Source organism: Leucoraja erinacea, chromosome 37, assembly GCF_028641065.1.
Source record: "Leucoraja erinacea ecotype New England chromosome 37, Leri_hhj_1, whole genome shotgun sequence".
Classification (NCBI taxonomy): Eukaryota; Metazoa; Chordata; class Chondrichthyes; order Rajiformes; family Rajidae; genus Leucoraja; species Leucoraja erinaceus.
Window position 1 is genome coordinate 5,659,357 of NC_073413.1, and position 26,315 is coordinate 5,685,671.

General features: G+C 42.4%; 1 protein-coding gene across 4 annotated transcripts in view; it reads right to left on the reverse strand.

Moving 5' to 3' along the window:
- LOC129713825 (CCR4-NOT transcription complex subunit 3-like) overlaps positions 1–26,315 on the reverse strand; it is a 94,222-nt gene that overhangs the window by 62,665 nt on the left and 5,242 nt on the right. For 2 of the 4 annotated variants that reach the window (XM_055663147.1, XM_055663148.1), the window contains one exon: positions 3,262–3,300. The exons of the other annotated variants lie outside the window; for them this stretch is intronic. The gene's annotated coding sequence lies outside the window, so the exon portion shown is untranslated. The remainder of the gene's footprint in view (positions 1–3,261; positions 3,301–26,315) is intronic. 4 annotated transcript variants of the gene reach the window in all.

The window sequence follows — 26,315 nt, forward strand, 5'->3', positions numbered from 1 at the left end:
GAGGTTCGGAGTTAGAGGGGATCTGAGTATGTGTTTATTTTACCTACAGGGCAATTGCACTCTGGATGAACTACCTGAAAAAGTGGTGCAGACAAGTACTCTCATAAGATTTAAGAACCGGACAAGCACCAGAATCAGCATGGAGTAAAATACTATAGATCATATAATGATCAATGGGATCTACAGACACTTGATGGTCGGCATGGAATGGTGGCCTAAGGTCCTGTATCCGTGCTGTACTACTCTCTAGAATTTGGTTAAATAAATGGCACTGTTCTAAAATTCAGTTAAAAGCACTGTCATTAGAAACTGCATTACAAAGCACCACTTCCAAATGTCATTAAATGTATGGCATCATTTTTATAACTAAATGCATATCAACAATGTAATATTCAATAAAAAACACAACACCATCTCTAGATTCTGATTAAATAAAAATACATCCTTGAAATTTATCGTGTATCTATACACTGTAAATTGAGCGATTGTAACCATGTATTGTCTTTCTGCTGACTGGTTGGCACACCACTAAAGCTTTTCACTGTACCTCGGTACACGTGACAATAAACTAAACTGAACGGACTGACTGACTGACAAATGCGCTGTTCTGAAATCTTTTGCCAGAATTAAATGAAATACAGAATGTCATTTTACACATAGCACCATCTATATAATCCATTTCAATACAACACAATGTTTCTGGAATCTAAGTAAATTCAAAACACTGACTCTGCAACCTCTCGGGTGCCTTATTGAAGGCACTGCAATCTCTCCAATGTATTTTTAAATATTCAGCAGCTTCTCCAAAGTCTAATTAAATACACAGAACTATTTCGAGATTCCGATCAAATTGCTAATATTGGAGTGGCGGCGCGGCTCTGGCTGCAGCGGCTCACCGGCAGTCCCGTTTGTTTGTGTTTTTTGTGTTGTTTATTTTGTTTTGGTTAGTCTAGATTTTGGTTTTTAGTTTGTGTTTTGGGTGGGTTGAAACTGGGTTTGCAGTCTCTCCCTGCGGGGGAATGCAACCTTTTTGTTTATTCCCCTTCTCTGCCTCCGTCTGTGCTGAGGCCTAATGGAGCTGACGACCTCGAGGCTCCGGAGGCAGAGCCTGTCAGGACTCGCCCTGAGCTCGCTCCCGTGAGGGTGGTCTGGCTCAGGGCTGGAAGAGGTTGGGACGCTCCCGTGAGGGCGGCCAGCCCAAGGGTGGAACGAGGCTCCCGTCGGAGCGGCCGAGCTCGGGGAGGTGCGGCGCTCGCAGCCCGACGGAGGTTCGGCGCCCATGTCGGGGCGGCCCGGCCCGAGGGAGAAGCGACGCCCAAGTCGGGGCGGCCCGGCCCGGGGAAGAAGCGACGCCCATGTCGGGGCGGCCCGGTCCGGGGGAGGTTCGGCGCCCATGTCGGGGCGGCCCAGCCCGAGGCTGAAGACGGTGCGGTACTCACGTGAGGGTGGCTGGGACGGTGTTCTGGCGGTGGTGGCCTGAGTCCGGGGTTCGGCCGCGGGCCAGCGGCTGCGTCTGCAGGACTGGTGGGCGGCAGCTTCAACCACCCGGGGCCGCGGTGTTTGAGCCGCGGGACTGATTTATAACATCGCCTGGGGGGTATCGCCTCAGCGCAGAGGGAGAAGAGGAGGGAAGAGACTGCAGACCTAAGACTTTTGCCTCCATCACAGTGAGGAGATGCTGGGTGGACTCACTGTGGTGGATGTTAATATGTGTTTATTGTTGTTTTTATTGTATTATATGTATGACTGCTGCAATTTCGTTCAGACTTCGGTCTGAATGACAATAAAGGCTATCTAATCTAATCTAATCTAATACCTTCGCTAACAATTATTAAATATGCAGCGCTACCTCTGGAACCAGATCAAGTAGGTCGAGGTCCTAGACTCTAGATGGCAAACTCCACAGTCAGCGAGTAGGCATGCTGTGAGCTGGGATGCCTGCTTCTGCGAGAGTAGTCCACACATCTGGGGGCCTTGTATAAGCCTGTGCTGCAATGTTCTATGCACTCAGCAGCATCTCTACAACTGATCGTGTACGCACTATTATTGCTAGAATTTAACTAAATACAAGTGGGCAGCACAGTGGCGCAGCGGTAAAGTTGCTGCCTTAAAGGGCCAGAGACCCGGGTTCGATCCTGACTACGGGTGCTGTCTGTACGGAGTTTGTACGTTCTCCCTGCGACCACACAGGTTTGCTCCGGGAGCTCCGGTTTCCTCCCACACTCCAACGACGTACGGGTTTATAGGTTAATTTGGCTTTGGTTGTAAATTATCCCTAGTATGTAGTGCTGGTGTACAGGGATTGCTGGTCGGCACGGACTCGGTGGGCTGAAGGGCGGAATCTCTAAACTACACCAAACTAAACCTTGTAAATACACAGAAACATATCTGGAATTCAATTACATACATGATCGTCTCAAACTAATTAAATACACATTTCCAGATTCTGATTAAACGCACAACAGCTTCATTAGAAACTGAAAAAATACACATCTTAAAATTAAATTCACAGTTCTTCTACAAAATGTCTAAAATAATATACTCTCCCTGATAAAATATTTGGATACCCTGGAATGTGACTAAGTAAATTGTGCTCTCTAAATTCTCTTTAAATATGCAGTGGTCTCCCCAGAATCCTATTAAATGCACAGTTGTCTTAGCTAACAAGCTAAAAGTGCAGCATTGCCTCCACATTAAGATTATATAGATGCCACCATTTCCACATTTATATCAAATGTGCAGTACTAATTCATAATAAATAAAAATGCAGCAATCTCTAGGTTGCTTATCAGATACAGAGAGTCATAATTACTATCTCACAAAATATGGTTTGCTTTAATACTGCCTGACCCACTAAGTTCCTCCAGCACTTTGTGTTTTGCTCAAGCTTTCTCTAAAACCCATTTATAATCTGAAGAACATCTCCAGACTCTTATCAAATATAAAAAACTGACTCTGGAATTGGACCAAATGTAGAACAGAGTCTAGACTCTGAACAAATACTCTGCACTCGCTCTAATCTAATTGAATACACATAGACATCTCTAGAATGTGATGAATGCATAGTAACGTCCTGGAATTCTGATATACTGCATGCACAGAATTTAAGTAACTCAGAGCTTTCCTACTTTTCCTGTTTATGTCTATGCAGCTGATATCCTGGTACTTGCCTGTCCTTCCACCATTTGGCCATTATTCCCTTTTATATCAATATTAATTAAACATGTGACATGACAGAACTGAATCCAGTCCTGTTCTCACCTGATGTCTTCTGTCAGGCTCTACAGTAACTCTGGCCTCCTGTACAATATAAAATATTGAAAAGGAAAATTATAAGCAGCAGCATGTTTATTCAGTAGGCTTCAGTAGTGCAATCACTATTCCAAGTCTAAGCAGCTGCTTCACCCCTTGCAGAGGACGCTTGGCTCCATGCTTTGAAAAGATACACGTCCATTTCAAAGCTAATCTGTCACGACTGTGATGCACCAACAATGCTACATCAATTGATTCTGTCAACAATACTCATGTTAGAAGTCACATTAAATCGCATGATTAATCACAGATCAATCTCTCTTTAGTTAACGCAGCAGGGCAATGATAGTCCCCGTGTCCACACAGCACCGAAAGAAACTTTACTGAAAACAAACGCATCCACAGGACTTCTGTCTTATCTGCCAGTTCCTACAACAAAGACTTGAAGGCTGGAATAGAAAAGGAAAACAAGGCCTCACCACCGCCAGATGCCCCTCCTCTTCCCCACCCACCACCACTCCTAGAACAAAGCCTCACACAAACACACTAATCAGCTTAGTCTCAATCAAAATCCTCCATTTTTCCACTTTCAAAGCACTGTTCAAGTAACCAAACATGTTAAGGGGGGAGGGGAAGGGGATTAAATAATTAGGGACTAAACTACAAACTTGCGTAAAACTTTGTTGCTCCTGAATTTTTGTTTATTTGTTCCTGAGGGCTTGTAATTTCTCTCACAGTGAAAAACAGAGAAGTCTTCATAAACCACAACACAAGTAAGTAACCTTTACTTCTATCTGCTCCTACATTGTTTTTTATTGCTTCTATCGGTCCTGTTATCTATTTTTTTATATTTTTATCTATTTTTTATCCTCACCCTACATCACAACCAGTATTAAATTTACTGGAAGTCAATATGCATTACTTTCACTAAAATGTGCAGATTCTACAAAGTAAAGTGACTGAGGTGATGCCAATTTTATTCTCACTTTTAGCTCGATTAATCAAACAAGAGAGCATTCAAAGTAGGAGTTTGCTATACCAAACTGATTCACTGTAAAAGACATCGCTAAATTTCACACAGCATTTTCTGTCAAACACGGTGCACCACTTGTCTTCATACCTCCCCTTATTAATCTGTACATTATAACTCACCCTTACAGGGACAGAGTCCCCCTAGTCCTTACCTTTCACCCCATCAGCCGTCACATACAACACATAATCCTCAGACATTTTCACCACCTCCAACGGGATCCCACCACGAGCCACATCTTCCCATCTCCACCCCTTTCCGCCTTCCGCAGAGACCGATCCCTCCGCAACTCCCTGGTTAACTCATCCCTTCCCACCCAAACCACACCCTCCCCAGGTACCTTCCCCTGCAATCGCAGGAGATGCAACACCTGTCCCTATACCTCCTCCCTCGACCCTGTCCAGGGACCCCGACAGTCCTTTCAGGTTAGGCAGAGGTTCACTTCCACCTCCTCCAACCTCATCTACTGTATTCGTTGTTTAAGATGCGGACTCTTATACATCGGCGAGACCAAGCGTAGACTGGGCATTCATTTCACTGAACACCTTCGCTCAGTCCGCCTGAACCTACCTGATCTCCCGGTTGCCAAACACTTTAATTCTCCCTCCCATTCTGTGTAACCTTCGATTCTCCAGCATCTGCAGTTCCCTCTTTAACACTTTAATTCTCCCTCCCATTCCCACACTGACCTTTCTGTCCTAGGCCTCCTCCATTGTCAGAGTGAGGCTAAACGCAAATTGGAGGAACAGCATCTCAAAAATGCACTTGGGTAGCTTACAACCCAGTGGTATTAATGTTGATTTCTCTCACTTCAAGTAACCCCTACACTTCCACTCTCTCTATCCCTCGCCCACCCAAGTCGGACCAGGTTCCCGTTCTCACATAGCAAACAGCTAACAATGGCATGTTTCCTTTATCATCGTTACTTTTTTGCATATCTTTCATTCATTTGTTTTATATCATTCTACATCACCATCTATAAGTCTCGTTTCCTTTTCCCCAAACTAGTCTGAAGAAGGGTCTCGACCCAAAACGTCACCCATTCCTTGTATCAGGCGGAGCATAGAGCCAAGGCATGTGGGCACCAAGTATCACTACCTGCTGAGGTTCTACCTGTCCCCGGTGTTGCGAAGGATGGGCCTGGCGCAGATGCCACGCAATGTGCCAGTCAGCTGGACATTGCCGCACCATCTGTCGCTTGTGGAAAGGTTCTTCCGGACCAACACCTTTGACCACATGTCCATCGGGCAGTGATCAGCACGGAATGTCCTGCAGGCACTGCAGGGAAAGGACTCCATGGATCCTGTGGCGTGGTTCCCAGAGCAGACTGCCCTGGGAAAATGGCAAAATGCCTCATCGCCAGAACTCACCAACAAGCACCAAGACCTGGCTTGGCTGGTGGTGAGGGGAGCCCCCCAGTCAGATCCTTCCAGCACCGTCGAAGCCTCACTACCAGCGCATGCTGCCCTCGGGACGGCTGCTATGGAGAGGAGACGGTTGCCCACCTCTTTGCAGAGTTTGGATTTGCAAAGCGAGTCTGGAAAGGTTTGCAAGGGTCACTGTCACAATTTATTCCGAACAACTCCGTCACAGAGGACTCTGTGATTTACGGACTTTTCCCCAGGACGCATTCAGAGACTGGCATTGAGTGCTGCTGGAGGGTCATCAACTCAGTGAAAGACGCTCTTTGGTCTGCCCGAGCGTTGTTGACCTCCCAGCAGAGCGAGCGAGCTGTCTATCCGGGAATGTTACCGACTGGCCCGCTAAAGATTGCAGGAGTACGTGCTGAGGGACACGAAGGCTCGGTGCAGGCAAAGCCAAGACTATGTGGGGGAGGACCACAGTCTAAGGTCCTTCCGCTGCTGGACATGGGGGGCACGGTGTGGTGGAGATGCCCCTCAAAAATAAGGGAAGGGATTCCACGTCAGTGGGCCACATGAGTGGCAAGGGTGGGGATAAATTTGTGTAATTTGTGTAAACTGTATTGAATGTTTGTATAGCCTCTGAGAATGTCGGATGAATTTTTTGCACAGTTCCTGTGTTGTATATTATTACTTGAATAAAGTCTATTTTGAAAATTAAAAAATCCTTCTCTCCAGAGATGCTGCTTGTCCCACTGAGTTACTCCAGCATTTTGTGTCTATCTTCACCCCTATTCTCTCAGTTATATGCAATTCCAATATACAGATACCTCTCTTCTAACCCAATTATACATTTACCACAATTATGTTCTTACCTACTACCAAGTAAATAATATTCCAAAATAATCCCAAAATAAACCAGTATTTAGTTCACATTTAATATTTAGTTCACATTTTGATTCACTCACGCTGTTTACACCAAAAGCCATTTGAGACCAAAATGAGGAGAAATGTCATCACTCAAAGGATGTTGCATCCTTGAATTTCTTTACCCTGGAGGACTGGCAACATTAGCCTCTGATTGTGTTCAACACCGGGATCAATAAATTTGTAGATGCCCATGAAATCAAGCAATATGTGGATAGGATAGGAAAATAGTTCTTGATATAGGAGTTTCACCATGACCTTGTTGAATGGCAGAGCAGGCTCAGGAGACTAAGTTGCCTGCTGCTGCTCTGATTTTGTTTCCCCTTGTGGCAGTTTGAATTACACATTTATCCAAGTGCTTCTCCATTCTAAAATGCAAACATCAGACACATCCTGGACAACATCAACATGGAGAAGGGTCTGAACAAGGGTCTCGACCCGAAACGTCCCCCATTCCTTCTCTCCAGCGATGCTGCCTGTCCGGCTGAGTTACTCCAGCATTTTATGTTTATCTTCAATTTAAACCAGCATACGCAGTTCTTTCCCACACATCAACATGGAATTTCAATTCGAACAAATGTAAAGGAAATTTTCAAGATCAAATTCATCAGATAGCTGCCCTTGCATTTTCAGATGGACCTGAACGGCTTTGTATCCATGCAATGAGTAAATTAGTAAAAAAGAACTGCAGATGCTGGTTTAAATCGAAGGTCGACACAAAATGCTGGAGTAGCTCAGCGGGTGAGGCAGCATCTCTGGAGAGAATGAATGGGCGATGTTTTGGGTCGAGACCCGAAACGTCCCCCATTTCTTCTCTCCAGAGATGCTGCCTCACCAGCTGAGTTACTCCAGTATTTTGTGTCTACCAATGAGTAAATGAGCAAGCCGAGATCAATATTGGCTTCCCATTAAAAAAAGCGAGTCACGGCGTGACATGCAAGATGCTGGCTTACAAAAAGTATCGTTTTTACATATGCAGCTCCTTATTTCTACTCTATGCAAGCGTATCGCTTCCGTTCCTCAATACCATGCAGTGTTATTCATGTTCCACAAAGGGTGATGATCATACCATTAAAACCATTGAAAATGGAAAAAATGCAGATGTTGGAAGGTAGAAAGCATTGTGAACATTCAGCAAGTCAGCCAGCATCCGTGGAGAGAGAAACTAAGTTAACACCTTGGGCCTGACAAGTTATGTTCTCTTATCATAAATGTTGCCCGACCTGCTGATTCCAGCATTTTCTGCTTTCATAACGAAAAACATTGCTGGTTTATTTACAGAAAATCAGATGGTCGAGAAGGATGAGGCTCGCTGGTCACTGCCACCGCCAGCCAGAAATGACCAGCAAACAAGGTTGTGCCGTGGGAACCCACCCATGGAAGACGTGGCCCAGGGCAGCCGACCAAGACGATGCTGAAGACGTTGATGGAAGACGCATGTGTAGAGCTTGCTAGCTGCATGGAGGACAGAGATGTGTGGTGCGTCTGTCACCGTGCCCGTCGGAAACCAGCACCACTACATCACTAATGGTTTCAACGATGATCTTGATGAGGATTATTTACAGTTAGATTTCCATGACAATGGACTAAAGTGATGAAAGAGGTAACAGAGGCAAAGATATTAAGCTACAAGCTGAAGGGAGCACAGCTTTGGCAGAGCTGGGGGAGGGGAGGGTAGGGGCTGCAGAGGGAATGGGGAATGACACTCATGCCATCAGTGGCAGGGAGTGCTTGCACATCAGGGAACAACAATAAAGGGCACACCAGATAAGAGGAGCATCAAGAACTGGGTCACTGTAGATGGAGCTGCAGAGACAATAGCTAGCAGGATTAAAGTGACACAAGGCCTCCTTAAATATGTTGCGTGACAAGTGATGCAGAAGAACGGGACAAAGGGGATTACAGAGCCAGGGTTAGCAGGACTGCAGAAGTACCCAGGTGATAGGGGCTGCAGAAATGATGAATAACACGTAGAATCTAATGACCTAACTTGAGCATAATGGGATATGGCTATTATGTGTCGAGTTAAGGGGATGTATATATAGAAAAATAGAATTCAACAGGCTTGAATCAAATCACTTTAAGAAGGAACTGCAGATGCTGGAAAACCGAAGGTAGACAAAAATGCTTCAGAAACTCAGCGGGTGAGGCAGCATCTATGGAGCGAAGGAAATAGGCAACGTTTCGGGCCGAAACCCTTCTTCAGACTGAAGAAGGGTTTCGGCCCAAAACGTTGCCTATTTCCTTCGCTGCATAGATGCTGCCTCATCCGCTGAGTTTCTCTAGCATTTTTGTCTACCTTGAATCAAATCAAATTGGGCCTGCTGTGGGATATGCTGAACTGAATGCTTCACAAGGAGCTGTGAAATTTCAGGTATAGATGAAGTAGTATTGATTTCTCAATCTATGCCCTCCAGAACATCTTATGTACATTTATGCACCTCACCCCTTCCTCCAATTTCTAATTTGTTTAACAGAGCCAGTGTTGCCAAGCTGGAAATGAGAGTGTAAAACCAGGAATAGTCCACTTATTGTCAAGCAGTTTGCGGAGTTCAGAATTAACTGTTTTAAAGTAGCATAAGAAGTATAAGAAGTGACAATGAAACACCAGATTTTTTAATTTTAAAATGGTCATTGCCTAACATGAACTTGCAAAAATTTGATATCATTTGAAAGAGATTCTTAAAACAATTTTTTGTCAGTGATAAACTTAATATTTCAAAATATTGGGCAATCGGACAAAAACACTAGAAGATTGCGTGTTTAGGTGTGTGTTGGACTGTTTCCTCTTTAAAAAACTATTAGGCAAAAATATAGGATTTGTATGAGATGGCATGTAAACAGGCAGTAGATTCCATATCGTTTCTCATTTAGGATGATAGTGAACTAATGATTTAGTTTATAGTGTACAGCCTGGATACGTGATTTTAGTACGTGAATGAATGAATCAGGTTTGGATGACGTTCAATATTTTGAAAAATGAGAATCTGGGCTTAGGCTAGGGTCAGACTGGCTGGCAACAGGCTGGTAGCTATAAGGGTAACAGATGTTACTGATACATGGAACTCCAATGGTGCAAAAGACAGCACTTGCAGTACACAGGCTCTGGCTGCACATGCAGATACTGGCTGATGGTGGCTGCTCAGACAATGAATAAAAATGCTGAACCTTGCACCAGCCACACTGGTTATCATGTACAAAGAAAGGTGAGATGTTGGCCACAAGCAACTCCAAAGCAAATAAATGATAGTCTTGCTGTCACATTGGCTAACAAGAGTCTTCAATTACACTGGCAGGCTAAAGCTGCAGAGCTAAAAGTTGGCAGGAGTGCGATCATATTGTGTAAAGCATAGCGTACTGAGACATTACAGATAAACTGGCATCACAGGGAGATGGGTGCACAGAGTTTAGTGCAATGGGGGAACTGTATAAAATGGACTGCAGAACACGAGAATCATGGGCTACACAAGCGCTAGAGACAGTGGCAATTGGGGCCTCCAGAATGCAATATTGCAGGCACCATTAAAACAGCTTTCACTTAGCAATTCAGCTAATTCAACCATATGTAAGCTACATTAGTTAAGCAGACCAGGAACTGATTAGGTGCAGCAATGAACGATATAGTATGAAAGAGAAGGAAGACAAAAGTGCTGGGGAAACTCAGCGGGTGCGGCAGCATCTATGGAGCGAAGGAAATAGACAACGTTTTGGGCCAAAACCCTTCTTCAGACTGATGTAGGGTGGGGGGAGGGTGGGGGGAAGAAGAAAGTAGAAGGAAGAGGAGGAGCCAGAGGGCTGAGGGAGAGCTGAGAAGGGGAGGAGACAGCAAGGGCTACTGGAAATTGGATGTCAATGTTCATGCCGCTAGGGTGCAAATTGCCCAAGCGGAATATGAGGTGCTGCTCCTCCAATTTCACTCTGGCCATGGAGGAGGCCCAGGACAGAAAGGTCGGATTCGGAATGGGAGGGGGAGTTGAAGTGCTGAGCCACAGGGAGATCAGGTCGGTTAATGCGGACCGAGCGGAGGTGTTTGGCGAAACGATCGCCAAGCCTACGCTTGGTCTCACCGATGTAGATCAGTTGACATCTAGAGCAGCGGATGCAATAGATGAGGTTGGAGGAGGTGCAGGTGAACCTCTGTCGCACCTGGAACAACTGCTTGGGTCCTTGAATGGAGTCGAGGGGGGAGGTAAAGCAACAAGTGAGGGAACCTAGTACAATGGTCACACAGGTACACTGGAAAAATGATGAGGTATGAATAAACAAAAGGGCTATAGACGGTAGCTTCAAACAATGGTCATGAATAACATCTAATATATGAGAGGCAAAGACCAGGAATGATTAATTATACATGATGTGAGGGATGTGAAAAAGGAGGGAGATACACGTCTTACAATTCAGACTCAAATTCACAATAGACTAAGGTTGACAACAATGGGTATGACCTGAATACATGAGTGAGTGGACAAAGAACTAAATGTGATATATGTGGCAGAGGTCTTGGCTGGTTCAATAACTTGAAATTAAGACCAAAATGCGAGAGATCCCACATTTGGAACTCAGTGTCAGTAACAGGAAATATTGGGACAGATTCTAAGTGCCTGTCCATTGTTCTTCAATAAATCTCCGAGTGGAGTTTCTCCTGAAATTCCAGTTTCCACCCACATTCCAAAGACATACACAGTTTGTAGGTTAATTGGCTTCAGTGGAAATTGTCCCTAGTGTGTAGCATTGTGTTAGTGTATGGTTGGCGCGGACTCGGTGGGCCGAAGGACCTGTTTCCGTGCTATATCTCTAAACTAAACAAAATATTATTGGCGTCCTAATGAGCCAATTTCATCCTGAGTTGGACCTGCTAAAAGGGACATGGCCAAGTAAAATCAGAACATGATATTGGGAAGCTGCTGATAATCCGTTGCTAACATTGGGAAATAATGAGCAAAGAAGCAAGTGGTGCTGCTGTGGTGCACTGTGGCTTCAGGGATCATCAGAACACAGCACTCGGTGGATCCCAAGGGTCAGCAAGGAAAAAGGTTGGAAGAATTAATAAAGATTACTGCAGTTGTCTCATGCTCGAAAGCAATCCCATAAGGAGAATGACCATGGTGAGACAGAAATTGAACAAAAGAAAAATTAAATAGTAAAAAGTAAAAGGGCAAAATATAAAGTAGCACACTCATGACAAATTATGCCTAGGCGTAGGTTTCAGACACAAACAGAAAAGGAAGCTGGATTATCAAACACATGGCCAAACAAAACTGGCTGGATCTTCTAAAGCTTCAAGGTAATGCAGCAACCAAAGGCACAGGTGCAACATGACAAAGCCGATCATACTAATGTCAACAGGAAATCAGCATATTCGTGTCAGCTTTCAGCTCAGAGAGGCATATTATGCATCTGCGGTGATAGAGCATTGAGAAATGTTGAAGAGAACAGATGAATTAATTGGGATTATGCAGTCAAATCTGCAGATTTCAAAACTGGTAGATACCCTGTTGAAAATTATGACCCATGGGATAGGTTCCCCCCTGAGCTACCACCAGAACTACTCCATGCCTGCCTATGGCACCATGAAGAACAACCCAGGCACACAATCAACACGATAACCCCACATTTGCTACTCGTATTTACCAATGCACTTGCATGAAAGAGGACTTGGAATCCAAGGATCAATGCTCATTGTGCGAGCATGTGAAATAGGGAGTAGAAATCCAGTTTACTTGTAAGTCGATCTAAATATTTGCATGACCGTTTTGTTTTTGTGAGAGCATTTCTTTAAAAGGTATCTGCAATTTGTCTTCAGTAATTTTGCCTACAACCAGAACCTGTTATTTCTTTGTTCTAACTTTCAGTCAGTTGATTTGTTTAAGTTTGGTAAACTAATACCTGGAGGGAATTTTGAACTAAAAGCTAAAAATTGGTTATATCACAATTTTGACCATAAACTAGAGAACTATTTAAAAGTTATTTTGGAAACTGACAAGCAGAGAAAAAATGTCATTGATTTAAACAGTATGGAAGACATCCAGTTACCTTTATGTTAAAATGTGTTTTTTGAGTCTGTTGCTTTTTTAAATTGTATGACTGACCTGGCCAGTTAATTTCACTACACCAATTGGTGTATGTGACAATAAATGAACTTGTGAACTTAATCAGTCACCATTGTAATCAGTCATCATTGTCTCTGAAGAACACGACTACTACTTTAACCATGGGGGATCATAGAAATTGGCAAGCAATTACTTCTAATGACTCGTTTGCAATAATACTCCATTAAACAATGTAACATGCAGATAGTTCTGCAATAACATGACACGTTCCTAAGAAACCTTGTGTTACAGTAAATCGTGTTATAAAAACAATTAGTAACATAGAAACATAGAAAATAGGTGCAGGAGGAGGCCATTTGGCCCTTCGAGCCATGGTGATCATGGCTGATCGTCCCCAATCAATAATCCGTGCCTGCCTTCTCCCCATATCCCTTGATTCCACTAGCCCCAAGAGCTCTATCTAACTCTCTCTTAAATACATCCAGTGACTTGGCCTCCACTGCCCTCTGTGGCAGGGAATTCCACAAATTCACAACTCTCTGGGTGAAAACGTTTTTTCTCACCTCAGTCTTAAATGGCCTCCCCTTTATTCTAAGACTGTGTGTGGCCCCTGGTTCTGGACTCGCCCAACATTGGGAACATTTTTCCGGCATCTAGCTTGTCCAATCCTTTTATAATTTGATATGTTTCTATAAGATACCCCCTCATCCTTCTAAACTCCAGTGAATACAAGCCTAGTCTTTTTAATCTTTCCTCATATGACAGTCCCGCCATCCCAGGGATCAATCTCGTGAACCTAAGCTGCACTGCCTCAATCACAAGGATGTCCTTCCTCAAATTAGGAGACCAAAACTGTACCTTAATGGTGTCAATGAGGACAAGAGGGGGTTGAGGACGAGAGGATTCCAGCCTTGCAATAATAATGTTAATTTTCCCTGCAGGATTTTCATAAAATTAAGGTATTTTAGTGGCTATTTGTTTACACTGCATCACCTATTATAGCAAATCTGTTAACCCAGAACCATCAAGGTGATGTTGGACCAGCAGATTTTCTAAACCATTGGAATAAACTATTCTAACTGCTGTCACCCAAATATAATTTTATTTCACTCTCTTTTAAATATATTATCCAGTAGTTAACAAAGAATTCCAGTGAATTTGGTGAGTTTCCATTTTGTAAATTCCGGCTTATCAAAATAAGCTGAAACATGCAAGCTTCCGGACCCCACTTCAAACCCACGTTCTGGACCCCGCTCTGACCACAAATCTACTCACATTCCAACCCCAGTTCTGGCTGCACACTTGGCCCACACACCCAGTAATATATGGCCAACCTAGTAACTACACAGTTCGCAGACAACAAAGACTTAGTGTACTACCGAGTAGGCCAGATGCCGAAGTATTGGGATTTCCGAACAGTCAAACGCCAAATTATCAAAGTGTTATGGTAATTCTATTTTTGGTTCAGCTAGAAAGAAAGACCCTCCAAGGAAAATTGAAATGATACAGCCCAGAATTGTGTCATTTATGACGCATGATATTTGGTTGATAAACCAAACATGTCATAATCAATCCACCATACCAAGGATATCCCCTTAAGAGTGGAAGGCATTGCCTTGGAATGAAAAGCAAATTGTTCCATGCACTCTATATCAGGGAGAATTACTGATCTGGCTAGAGGAGATTGGAGATGATGGGACCTTTGTTTAAAGCAATTAGGAAAAACAGTCAAAGACCCTGCACGGTAAAAGTCCTATATAAACCTAGACAAACAAGATTTAGCCAAGGACATAATATATGTGGACTGTTTCCTCCAGTGCGGTTATGAAATTTCAGTTAAGTAAGCACTTCTGAGAGGCTGATAAACCCAGAGCTCATCCCCATCAATACAACTCTTTAGTGAAAACTATTAGCATAAAACTAATTGGATTAAGGTGCATGGAGATGTGCATTTACTGGGAATAAAACTGGGTATGGACAGGGACCTTCACAAAAGAAGCAGAGTGCATCAATCAATTGACATGGGCCTAATTCTTTTGTGAATATAAAAAGAGTAGGGAGGGGCAGGCACACAAAATGGGGGATACATATTAATACACTGCACATCCCTGCATTATGATTAGACCTACTACAAATAATGTTGGTGTCTATCCTATTAGCAATGTTGTAGGTGAAGTATAAGAAAGACGATTGGAGAAACGGTCAAAGAACTAGCAAGTATGGAGTTATGTTTAGGAATGTACTGCAGATGCTGGTTTAAATCGAAGATAGACACAAAAAGCTGGAATAACTCAGTGGGACAGGCAGCATCTCTGGAGAGAAGGAATGGGTGACGTTTCGGGTCGAGACCCTTCTTCAGACCCAGGTGACGTTTCGGGTTGAGACACTTCTTCAGAGTTATAACAGTTGCAAACATAATAAGTAGTGAGCATTGTAGCTGGGTATACTGTTATAATCAATAATCAGCTGACTTTATTAAATATAAGTGAACTGATGGTAAAAACAATAGAAGGACATGTTGAAACAATTAACAAAACAGTTAAGACAGAAGATGAGTAATAGAAATAAAGCAATGTCAAATGTTATGTGGGAATGAGATAGTAGTGCAAGTGACAAAGAAATTGAAACAATTAAATTGAAGGAAAGCTCTGAGTTAGGTTAAGAAAGTGCAGCATAACTAATCTAAAGATAGGATGGCAGCAAAGGCATGGTTTAATGTGGGATATGTAGAAAGTTGGATCATATGAGGACTATGATTATAGTTCCTGATCAGCAAGGTGATCAGGTAACAGAAGCCCAAATGACTGGGATAATACAAGGTAAAGCATGGCTTGGAAATCACCATGTTTGCCATGGAGAGGAACAGACTGCTAATCAAAGCAACTTTAAGCCAAAATATACTCATCAAATCCTAACTATGCTAAAGTCGTGATCTCTATGTGGACTTAGAGACTTTATACAGTTAATTATACCGATGAATCTGATCAATACGTCGCCATCTCAAGGGTAGAATATAAAGGGCACAGGACATATCCTACTACTGCAACAAGAAAGACATAACTATATGGAAGAATACCTATATGAAACAAGTCATTGTAAAATTAGGACAAATGAAACTGATTAATATTCACACTCAGTCAATCATGGTTATCAACATGTTGGAAATTATCAAAGCTGAACTAAGTCAATATTTTAAATCATGAGGCCACTTCTACACACTTCACCTGAATATCTAAATGAAATTCAAGTGATTCCACAAAGTGTCTCCAACGTATGTATCGTACAATGGATTCAAGAAGTCAGAACTAAAATAAAAGGTATAAAAACACCTCATGGGGTGGTTTATGGAACTGGTTAAGGAGCAATGTACAAATCCACTCATAGCTTTACATTGTGCATGTGTATTAAGGATATGCCTAGCATATAGTGATAGAGGCTTTATTATTCAGTTATTTGAAATATTTATTTAGTCAAATTTTGTGTAAAATTGTCTGCATTAGAAGCAACGACACCACATAATTTAAGCCGAAAAAAAGTTTGCATAATCAAAGGGGAAATATAGCAGAGGGGGCTTCAGTTTAGGATTCAACAAAGCCAGATAGATGTGAGCTTTGTTGGTCAAGCAGGCTGGGAACCGATTAGGTATAGTTATAAAAGATGTAATAGGGAAAAGCAGAACCAAGAATGAAGGTCACAGACACACGATGAAGTATGAGCAAACAAAGAAGGCATAGATAGAAGCTTCAAACAGATTTCCACAAATAACATCTCATATGCAAGGGAGGCAAAGACATTTGGAATTATCTTAAGGCTACAAAATAATGGAGAACAGACAAGCAAGAAGGTTTGTATTAGCAGAAAAACAATATTTGGATACACACAGCATAACTAAACAAGATGAGTAGAATGTGAATTAATTAGGAGGGAGGTATGTGCTTCACAATTCAGACTCTGAATTTACTGATCTGAATCCTGCACGGAGGATGGAACAAACTTACAAGGGTATATAGAAAAGACATCTTGGGCTGGTTCAGTAATGCAGACCAAAGACCAACATGCGAGAGAGGGGTTCCCAAGTTTGGAACTCAATGGATGTTGTACATTCGGCATGATCAACTCATGCCAGAAATGGAGAACAGTATGTCGGAACAAGTTATTGTCAATTTGCATCTCCATTTTACAATGTTGTAATTGAAACAGCAAAGTTATTAGGTGAGCCATAAATTTCAATAATAACAAAGTTATTATTCTTGTAGCAGGGACTGCAGTGATAATTGGGTAAAAATGACCAGGCTGTCCCACGGTGCGAGTTCATCCAAGTGCTCGCCCGAGTTTTAAAAAAATCAAACTCGTGGTAAGCACGGAGAATGAACGTAGCTGGTACGTCGGAGCTCGGGGGCGTCTCTTAGCGGCTCGTAACGCTAACGGCAGGTACTCAGGAAGACTCGCAATGCTAACGGCAGGTAAGCACGGGAAGACTCGTGAAGATTTTTCAACACGTTGAAAAATGTCCACGAGAGCCACGAGTACCGACGAGTGGCCATTACCGTAAATCTCCCGAGTTCGAATCAGGGCAAACTCGGGAGAGATAACTCTTGGAATGAACTCGTACCATGGGACAGGGCTATTAGGGTTACTTCAGTGAAATTAGGCTAAAGGTGGAAACTGACATCTGTATGTCCTGCTGTTTTCCCTCTTGCAAACATACAAACGCAATAACACCTCACTACTTTGTCTGCCAAGATCTTAAAGCTTAGCTACGGACAATCTGAAAAAGTTTATTGGATTTGAACCAATCATTAAAACTGCACGAAAACTATACAAAAGAAGTTGTCAATTATGATGGTTAAGGAAATAGGAGTGTCATCCTAATACAATATTTAATCTAGGGCATTGTGGTGCAGCAGGTAGTTCTGTTTCCTCACAGCTCCAGGGACTTGAGTTTGATCCTGACCACTGCTAGTCCCTAACAGCCCAAAATCACCATGCCAGCCCTGAGACCCATATCTTAGTATTATGAAGCCACACTGCTTATCACAGTCATTCAATATTGGCCCTCACAGGCAGCCTCTGCACAATGGTTCACTACACACCATACCATGCAGGAATGAGATCAATCTTTCATTGATATGGGAGCATCAACAGAAGGCAGGGGCTTGATCCAGGTTCCCAAGCAGTTGACAGCCCAAGTGAATGTCTTTTTTATAGTACCCGTGGGTGCTCCATAATCAAGAAGACTCTGATGAACCATCAGTCTGCACGATAGCACAATGTTTTACTTCAAAAACATGGTGCCTTAGTAAGCTTTTATTTGACATAAAGAGCAGGCAACTAAGATGTACAAGCAGAGATAAACAGACTAGATAGAATTTAATTCACAATGTGGTGCCTGACCAGGGAGTTAACATGATGATGATGTTGTAGAAATGACAGAGGTAAAAATAAGCCGGTGTCTGCAGCTATCACTTCATACCTGGAAGTTAACTCTCCCCCCCCCCCCCCCCGCTATTGTAGTAGAATTGAATCTCACAACACATCAAATTGTTTCTGAACCGTATAACTCTATGATTAAGTACTGGTTCTGAAACCGCTCCTGGACACACTGAACATTCCAACCCCACTATGCCTTTCACACTAAAGTAATCACAGATAATATTGAGGACGATGACATCCACTACCACTGTAGTCCTATTATGCTCGAACCTCTTGATGACATTGCATTTCTGCTCCTCTATTCGCTGCTGTCTGCCAAGAGGCTGTAGAATACCTTCTGCAATGTGAGCAGTCCCTTTCTTGTTCCCAACTTCTATCCATATGGACTAATTTGTGCCTTCTAGTGTCCCCTTCCTCATTACCACAGTAATTGATTCCTTACTCAATATTGCAACGTCACTTCCTCTTTTACGTTACGTTCCTCACCGCCCCTTTTCCTTGCCTGAAGATTCTGTACCCTGAACCGACGTGTTGACAGTCAGAATCTTCTTTAAACCTCTGTGATGGAACATTGGAATATATATTACTGCTGAATTCATTTGCATTATTAGTCAGACTTCTTGCATTAAATTGGATGCAGATCCTCCCATAACTATAGCCTGCTTGACTGACTTAGATTTATTTTCTCTGTCTAGGTTCAAGAACAGGTTATACCCACGCTGCTGAACACAACAAACTCCAACTAACTGGTTTCGGCCCAAAACGTTGCCTTTTTCCTTCACAGCTGCACCCGCTGAGTTTCTCCAGCATATTTTGTGTACCTTTGATTTTCCAGCATCTGCAGTTCCTTCTTAAAAACTCCAACTAACTGCCTGGGCTGCACTAGCGACTTTGGACTTTGTTCTGTTTTTGCATTTTATTGGATATTTTATTTATTAAACTTTTTTGTTTGTTGGGTTATCCATTGAGTGCTGTGTTTAGAAACCTGTTGTGCTATTGCTACTAATATAAGTAAATAAGTATCTAACTGAAGAAGGGTCCCAACCCAAAATGTCACCCATCCCTGTTCTCCAGAGGTGCTGTCTGGCCCACTGAGTAACTCCAAAACTTTGTGTCCTTTTTTTGCTGCAAGTAAGAATTTATTTTTTCTATTTTAGGACATATGTAAATAAAACACTCTTGACTCTTACAGTACATTGTACTTGTACTTGTACCCCCCCCCCCCCCCCCCCCCCTCCACTCTGTCCCATTCCATTGCCTGAATAGTTTTAAACCACACCGCCAACAGCATGGTAAACCTCCTTGACTCTGGTTTAGGTGCAACCTGGTCTATTTGTACAGGAGCCATCTTACTTAATGTCTGGGTGATCTGAACATCTAAAGCCTTCCCTGTGGCACGCATTCATTTGATTTATTCTCCTATTCTATACTAATCAGAATTAATACAAAGATTACAACCATCGAGATACTGCTTTTTAATCTGTGACCTAGATATCCCGAATTTATGCTGCAGGACTTCATCCTTTTTGTAACCTGCGGAGTTAGTACCAATGTGGATAATGATATCTGGCTTCTTGCCAACCAGAAAAAAGTGATGTACATTTGTCTAATCTCTTATTTCCTGCTAGTAGCCAATCCTTCAACCACACCAACATGCCTCCACGTAAATAAAGACCATTTATTTTCTGCAATGATTTTTGATGCAACACCTTACTGAATGTCTTCTTCAAAGCCATAGTATAACAACAGACCACTTTAACTACAGTACGTTACTTCTTCAACTAACTCCAATAAATTGTCACATATGATTTTCCTCTCACAAAACTATGTTGACTTTACGTGATGATTTTGATTTTTGACTGTGCCCTGCTGCAATGTATTTAACAACATGCTCTAATATTTCCTATGGCAGATGTTAAGCCAAGTAGCCTGCCATTTCCTGTTTCTGTCTCCCTCTCTTTTGAAATGAAATAAATTACATTTACTATTTTCCAACCAAACATAACAATCCCTGAATCTAGGGATATTTAGTGATCTGCTGATATTAAAACCATGTTTAACCATATTCTGCTGCCTCCATTTTCTTCCTACCTCCGTATTTTAAATGTTTCTCTTGAACCAAGGGCTTTGATATTTTTTTTAAGCATTTACCAACCACAAGAAGATTGCAGTAGTCCAACAGGAAGTGGTAGAAAAGGTTAACTGTAAAGTTCTACATCCTGAGGAAACAAAATAGTGGCCTTCAACAGGGAAGCTGTTCACATTTTGTAATGAAGCTCAGGAAGATACAGTAATGGTGTTTCTTACTGCAATTAGTATTTTATTATCCTATTAGACCAAGAAGAATATCAAGAATACCCATTGTTTAAGGAGTGAAACAGTGAATAACCGACAACAGCATAGATTATGCAAAAAACATATTGTTCATCAAAATGCAGTTCAAGCAGCATAATTGATAGGGTGGTGATAGGTGGTAATCGGAGGTAAAGAAGGACATATGGCATGCATGCATGCCTCCATTGGTTAGAGCACTGAGTATAAAAACTGGGACGTGGTGTTGCAGCTGTACAAGCTTTCGTTAGGGCACATTTGGAGTATTGTGTACAGTATAAGTCACTGCATAGGAAGGATGTGGTAGCAATGGAGAGGGTGCAGAAGAGGTTTACCAGGACTTTTTGCCTCGATTGATATAAATTAGCTACAAGGAGAGGTTGGAAAAGTTCAAGATTATTTTCACTGGAGCAACAGAGGCTGAGGGCCCGATAGAAGTCGAGAAAAGTATGAGGCATAGATGAGGTAGATGAGGCATTTGATATTTCTCAGGGGAGAAATATCAAATGCCAGAGGACATAGGTTTACTGTGAGAGGGAGAAAGTTTAAAGGAGATTTGTGAGGAAAGTTATTTTTTAAATGCCTGGAATATTTTTCCAAGGGAGATGGCAGAGGCAAATACAATAACATTTATGGGGCATTTAGACAGATCCACAAGCAGGCAGGAAACAGAGGTATACGGTGCAAGCAGATGGGAATAGCTCGGCTTGGTTACACAGACATGGTGGGCCGATGAGCCCACGGGTTGATGTTCCTGTGCTTATACTGCTCTATGTTCCATAATAATTTTGAGTAGAAGTCCAATAACTTGACCACTAAGTCACCATAAACAAAGCTCTAATGCCCCTCCGTTTGAGAGTACACCTTGATGAAGCATCTTGGCACTTTTTATACTAACTGTGCCACACATAAATGTACAATGTGAATGATATCAGCAGGGCATGAAACTGGCCACCACATACGTCATTCACGTATCTTCCTTTCCTTATCCTTTTGGCCTTGACTGCTAGTTTGCAAAGTGCATGCTTTACAAGCTTATCGTTCAAACTCAGTGGGGTTAAAATTGTTAAGAGGGAATCTGGGGTCTAAGGAAATTGAAGCCAGAAATTAAAACTAAATAATTAAACAGATAATGAGTTAAATCCAGTAAATATTTTGGTCAGGAGTTTCCACATAGCAAGGTGCATATCAGGTTTTTATATTGGGGGATCTCCTACACTGTAATTGGCAACAATATTATATCAATTCACTATCTGCAATGACAATATTACTGCAAAACAAAGTGCTGGAAGAACTCAGCGGGTTAAACAACATCTATGGAGACAAATGGACAAACATTTCAGGTCAGGACTATTCTTCAGACCGATGGAAAGCAGCTTTCTCCCCTCTACTCCATCAGTCTGAAGAAGGGGCTCGAACCAAAACATCAGCTCGCCATTTACCCCCACACAGGTGCTGCCCCCGCAGTGTCTCTCCAGCACTTTGTTTTTTTGTTCAAGATTCCAGCATTTGCAGTTTGTATCGACAGATATTACTGCTATTCTTTTGGGGATCTGAGAGTTTAAATACATTCTTGGTGTAATCGGAAAATAAAATACTCACACAGAATCTCTAAATATTACACATTTGGATTATAGAATAGATTAAAACTACTTCATAATCCAATGTTTTCCTTCTCTGTGCATTGTTTGGGTACAAAACTTTACTCAATATTATGAGCAGTGATTGTGATCAATCCGACTGCAGTTCCAATACTCATTCCTTCAATTCAGAGATGCTGCCTGTCCCGCTGAGTTACTCCAGGATTTTGTGTCTATCTGCAGCTCCCAAATATTGTTAAATGAGGATTCGGGTGATAATACCACATCTGAACAATAAGATGACTTGGTGATGGCGTTGGAAAGGCAGAGGAAAAGTCAGGACAGATTCTTCAGATCAAAACCCATACTTTCCATACATTATCACAACATGTGCAAAGAATAATTTTAAAGAATACTTCTTTCTTTTAATTCCAAAGTCAATGTAGAGCATTCCCATAGCAGGAGCTAGAACTCTTCTCAATTTTGATCTGAGCTAACTATGTGAGGTTGCTCAAATGCAAAAGAATCTAGGTGAACCCTGATCTAAAATTAATTACAAAAGATTGAAACCTCCCGCAAGGTTAAACTATCCAGCAGCAACCAATCTCCTTAAATGAAAGATTCAACAAGGATTCACCAAGCATGACCATTGCAAGGACAGCTTCAGTGGCTTTTACATTCATAAACTTAAAGAAAACCTTGATACTCATTAGCATAGAACCTGTATCTCAGTCAACCAAGCACCAGTGTTTTCATTTCCACTTTTTCCTTCATTTCTAATTTGTTCCCTATAATTTTCCTCATTCTCAATCTCGCTGCTTAGTTTCATCGTTCTCATCTTCAACCAATTATCCATTGTCCTCAACATACGTGGCCAGGAATCACATCTCCAATCGTATAAAGTTGCTGTTATTCAGAACGCCAATTACCAGATCCTGCCAGTTTTCAAATCTTGTAATTAAATATGGGCACTCAGCATATGTTCTGCACTCAACACTGCTGCTTATCATAGCTCCCATCAACAGATATGACCTTCGGTATATAAATATCAATTAACATCCACAGATCCTTTTTACTACGCTCTTTACAAGCAGGCCATCTGGGACTAGGATGACTAGGGACTTGCATCTATTACCTCCTGTGGTGACTGAGGAGTGCAAACATTGCAAATTTGCAACCGTGGAGCTTGCTAGAGCGGGTGAGATTGTTGGTGGAGATGCTGCACTTTCCTTTCACTGTTTTCACTAGGCTTCCCCAGTTCCTACTGTCAAGTCTTGAGGTACATAGCGCCTCCTGAATGCTCTTGGGTGGTATGGTCAGGAATTTGTCAGAAGCAGTGAAGATGCTATATTTTTCCAAGCAGACACTGAGAACACCCTTGATGTGGCTTTTCTACCCTGCAGACCTCTTATGAGAAATTTGCCTATGCCACGGCAGCAATCGCAGAAGACAAGAATAACTCGCTAATGAAAATAAAGCTGACTTCAAGATGTATTTCCTTGGGAAACCGGCACCCACAGTTCCTTGTTTCTTCGAGAAGATGGTATTCATCTTCTGACTTGCCCTTCGAGGTGTACTGCCATCTTGCTTTCTGAACTGGTCTTCCCTTGTGCCATGTCTCACTCAGGGCATTCATGTCAACAATACAGTATCCAAGTTGTCAGGTTATGATAAAGGGTAATAATCTAGTCTATCACTTCAGTCTGTCCACAACGTCCTGATGTTTCAGGTCTTGAATTCACGTTGAGTTGTTCAAGATCCACCTGGTTGCTCTGTCATAATTTGGGGTGACCGTTACACATCAGCTACAATACTTTTGGCAGAATGGCAGCTATTGATAACATGGCAACTCATATAGAAACCAAATCCTGCTGCACTCACTTAACATTTATTCACACACAAATGCTCACATTCCACACTGACCTCGCACACAGATAAACAAGCACACGCTCATTTGATCTTTCCCCCACACGCTCTTCAGTCCAGACCCTTCCCCTAATCCACTCCCTCCTCAGACTCATTATCCCCAACATCATCTCATTTGCCTTTCTACTCTAACCTTCTTCACTGTCCTTCCTTCCATTCAGGACCTCCCCTTTCTCATGTTCCACACCTCCATTTACCCTTTCACCCCTACTCTTCCATATCAAGCCCCCTTGTTCTTCACAGGACAACTACCATACAGCTGAATCATTCAAGACCTCTTCTCACTATGTAACAAGTAGTAAAAACACTGCCAAACCTGCCAGGGCAGAATCTTCCAAATTCATTGGAAGAATAAGCGAACCAAGAACAGTGACTTCTCCCAGGTCAAATTTCACAGCATTAAGGCCCTAGTTGATATTGGTCACGTCCTTTGCGTGCCTAACACCAGACCCCTATTCCAAGTTCTGTCACTGGGAGTGATTATGAGGTGGATTGAGGAAAATAAATTCAAGGATTATTCTTAAAGCCTCCTCAAAGAAATACAACGGACTCTTGGGAGCCGCTAACCTATGACCACTCAAAGTGGAGAAGGAGCATTTAGGATGATATTGAGAACCTTGAGGCCATACAGAGCACATAGAAACCCTGCGTAAGTGGCAGAACTAGCTGACTACATCACAAGCTGTCCGTCCGCCTACCCCATCTAAAGAACAATCTAGGCCTCTTGCAATGCACGATTTGCCACCTTAGAATCCATAACACCAGAGTGGAAGTAAATCCCCTTTGATTCCATGAGACTGCCTTAGAAACAAATCTCAGTACCAAGTATCTCAAGAACACAGTGGAATGAAAAAAAGAAAGCTCATTGATGAAACTATTTTCCCCAACCTCATAAAAGCCCACCTGCACTGAAATGATACTATTTTCACTACTGCAGCTCAGACAGTGAAAGACAAAATATTTTATTAAAAAAACAGTGCACAGTGCACCGTGGTAGAGTTTCTGCCCTACAGCGCCAGAGACCCAGGTTCAATCCTGACGATGGGTGCTATCTGTCCGGAGTTTGTACATTCTCCCTGTGACCACAAAGGTTTTCTATGGGTGTTACGGTTTCCTCATAAGCTTCAAATAACCTACAGGTTTGTAAGTTAATTGGCTCTGGTAAAAATTGTAAAATTATCCCTGGTGTGTAGTATAGTGTTAGTGTATGGGGTGATTGCTGGTCTGCACAGACTCACTGGGCTCAGACAAACAAGGGCCTGTGTCCGCATCGCTAAAGTCTAAAGTAAAGTAAAATCCTTCACGCAGCAATGAAATAAATGACCAGATCATTTCCTACATTAAGTGTTAGTTCTGCAATAAATATATTACCCAGGATTATTTTGTTCTTCTTCAGAAACTTGTAAACCACTGATAATTATACCACAGAGAACAATAAAACGTAGACAATCAGAGCTCCATTTTATTAACTAACTAACAAAGTACAAAACTAAGATTGAATCTAGGTTTTTTCTGGTGAGTAGAGGGCATGAGGTTTTTTTTATTTTAACCAATAAATAAAAGGGGCAAAGAAAATCCTCCTCCCTAACCCAACTGCTGCTCTGTAGACACAAAATGTTGGAGTAACTCAGCAGGACAGGCAGCATTTCTGGGTGATGTTTCGGGTCGAGACCTTCCTCAAACTGAGTCTGGGAAGAGGGAAACTAGAGATATGGAAGGGTAAGGTGTGAAAAAGACAGATTAAAGCAGACGATGACCAAGGAAATGTAGATTGGTTCATTGTTGGCTGAACTGAGGGTGACAACAAGGCATGCAAACAGTGGAATAAAACGCTGCACTGTCCCAGCTTGTACTTGCTATTTGTGTAAAGAAAGCTCACAGAAAAGCACAGCCACCATCACTGGGCGGTCATGGTGGTGCAGCGGCAGAATTGCTGCAAGTGCTGGAGACCCGGGTTCATCCCAACTATTGTCTGTACGGAGTTTGCACGTTCTCCCCGTGAATGCGTGGGTTTCTCCGAGATCTTTGGTTTCCTCCCACACTCCAAAGATGTACAGGTATGTAGGTTAATTGGCTTGGTGTATGTGTAAATTGTCCCCAGTGTGTGTAGGATAGTATTAATTTGCGGGGATCGCTGGTCGGTGCGGACCCGGTGGGCCGACGGGGCCTGTTTCCACACTGTATCTCTGAACTAGACTAAACTGGGTGTAAAGAACAAACTTTAATTTATGAAAGCGGGCTTCATGATCTCCGAAGGGGTTTTGGCAAAGTGATTATTTATTTATTTTTGCTGATAAATTTGCGTGCCATGCAGAATTTGCGTTACACCTTCAGATTTATGCATATGGCTTTTAGAAATCATAATATACAAACCAATCCCACGCGTCTCAAGGATGGGCTGATGGTGGTGGAAAAAGGGCAGGGT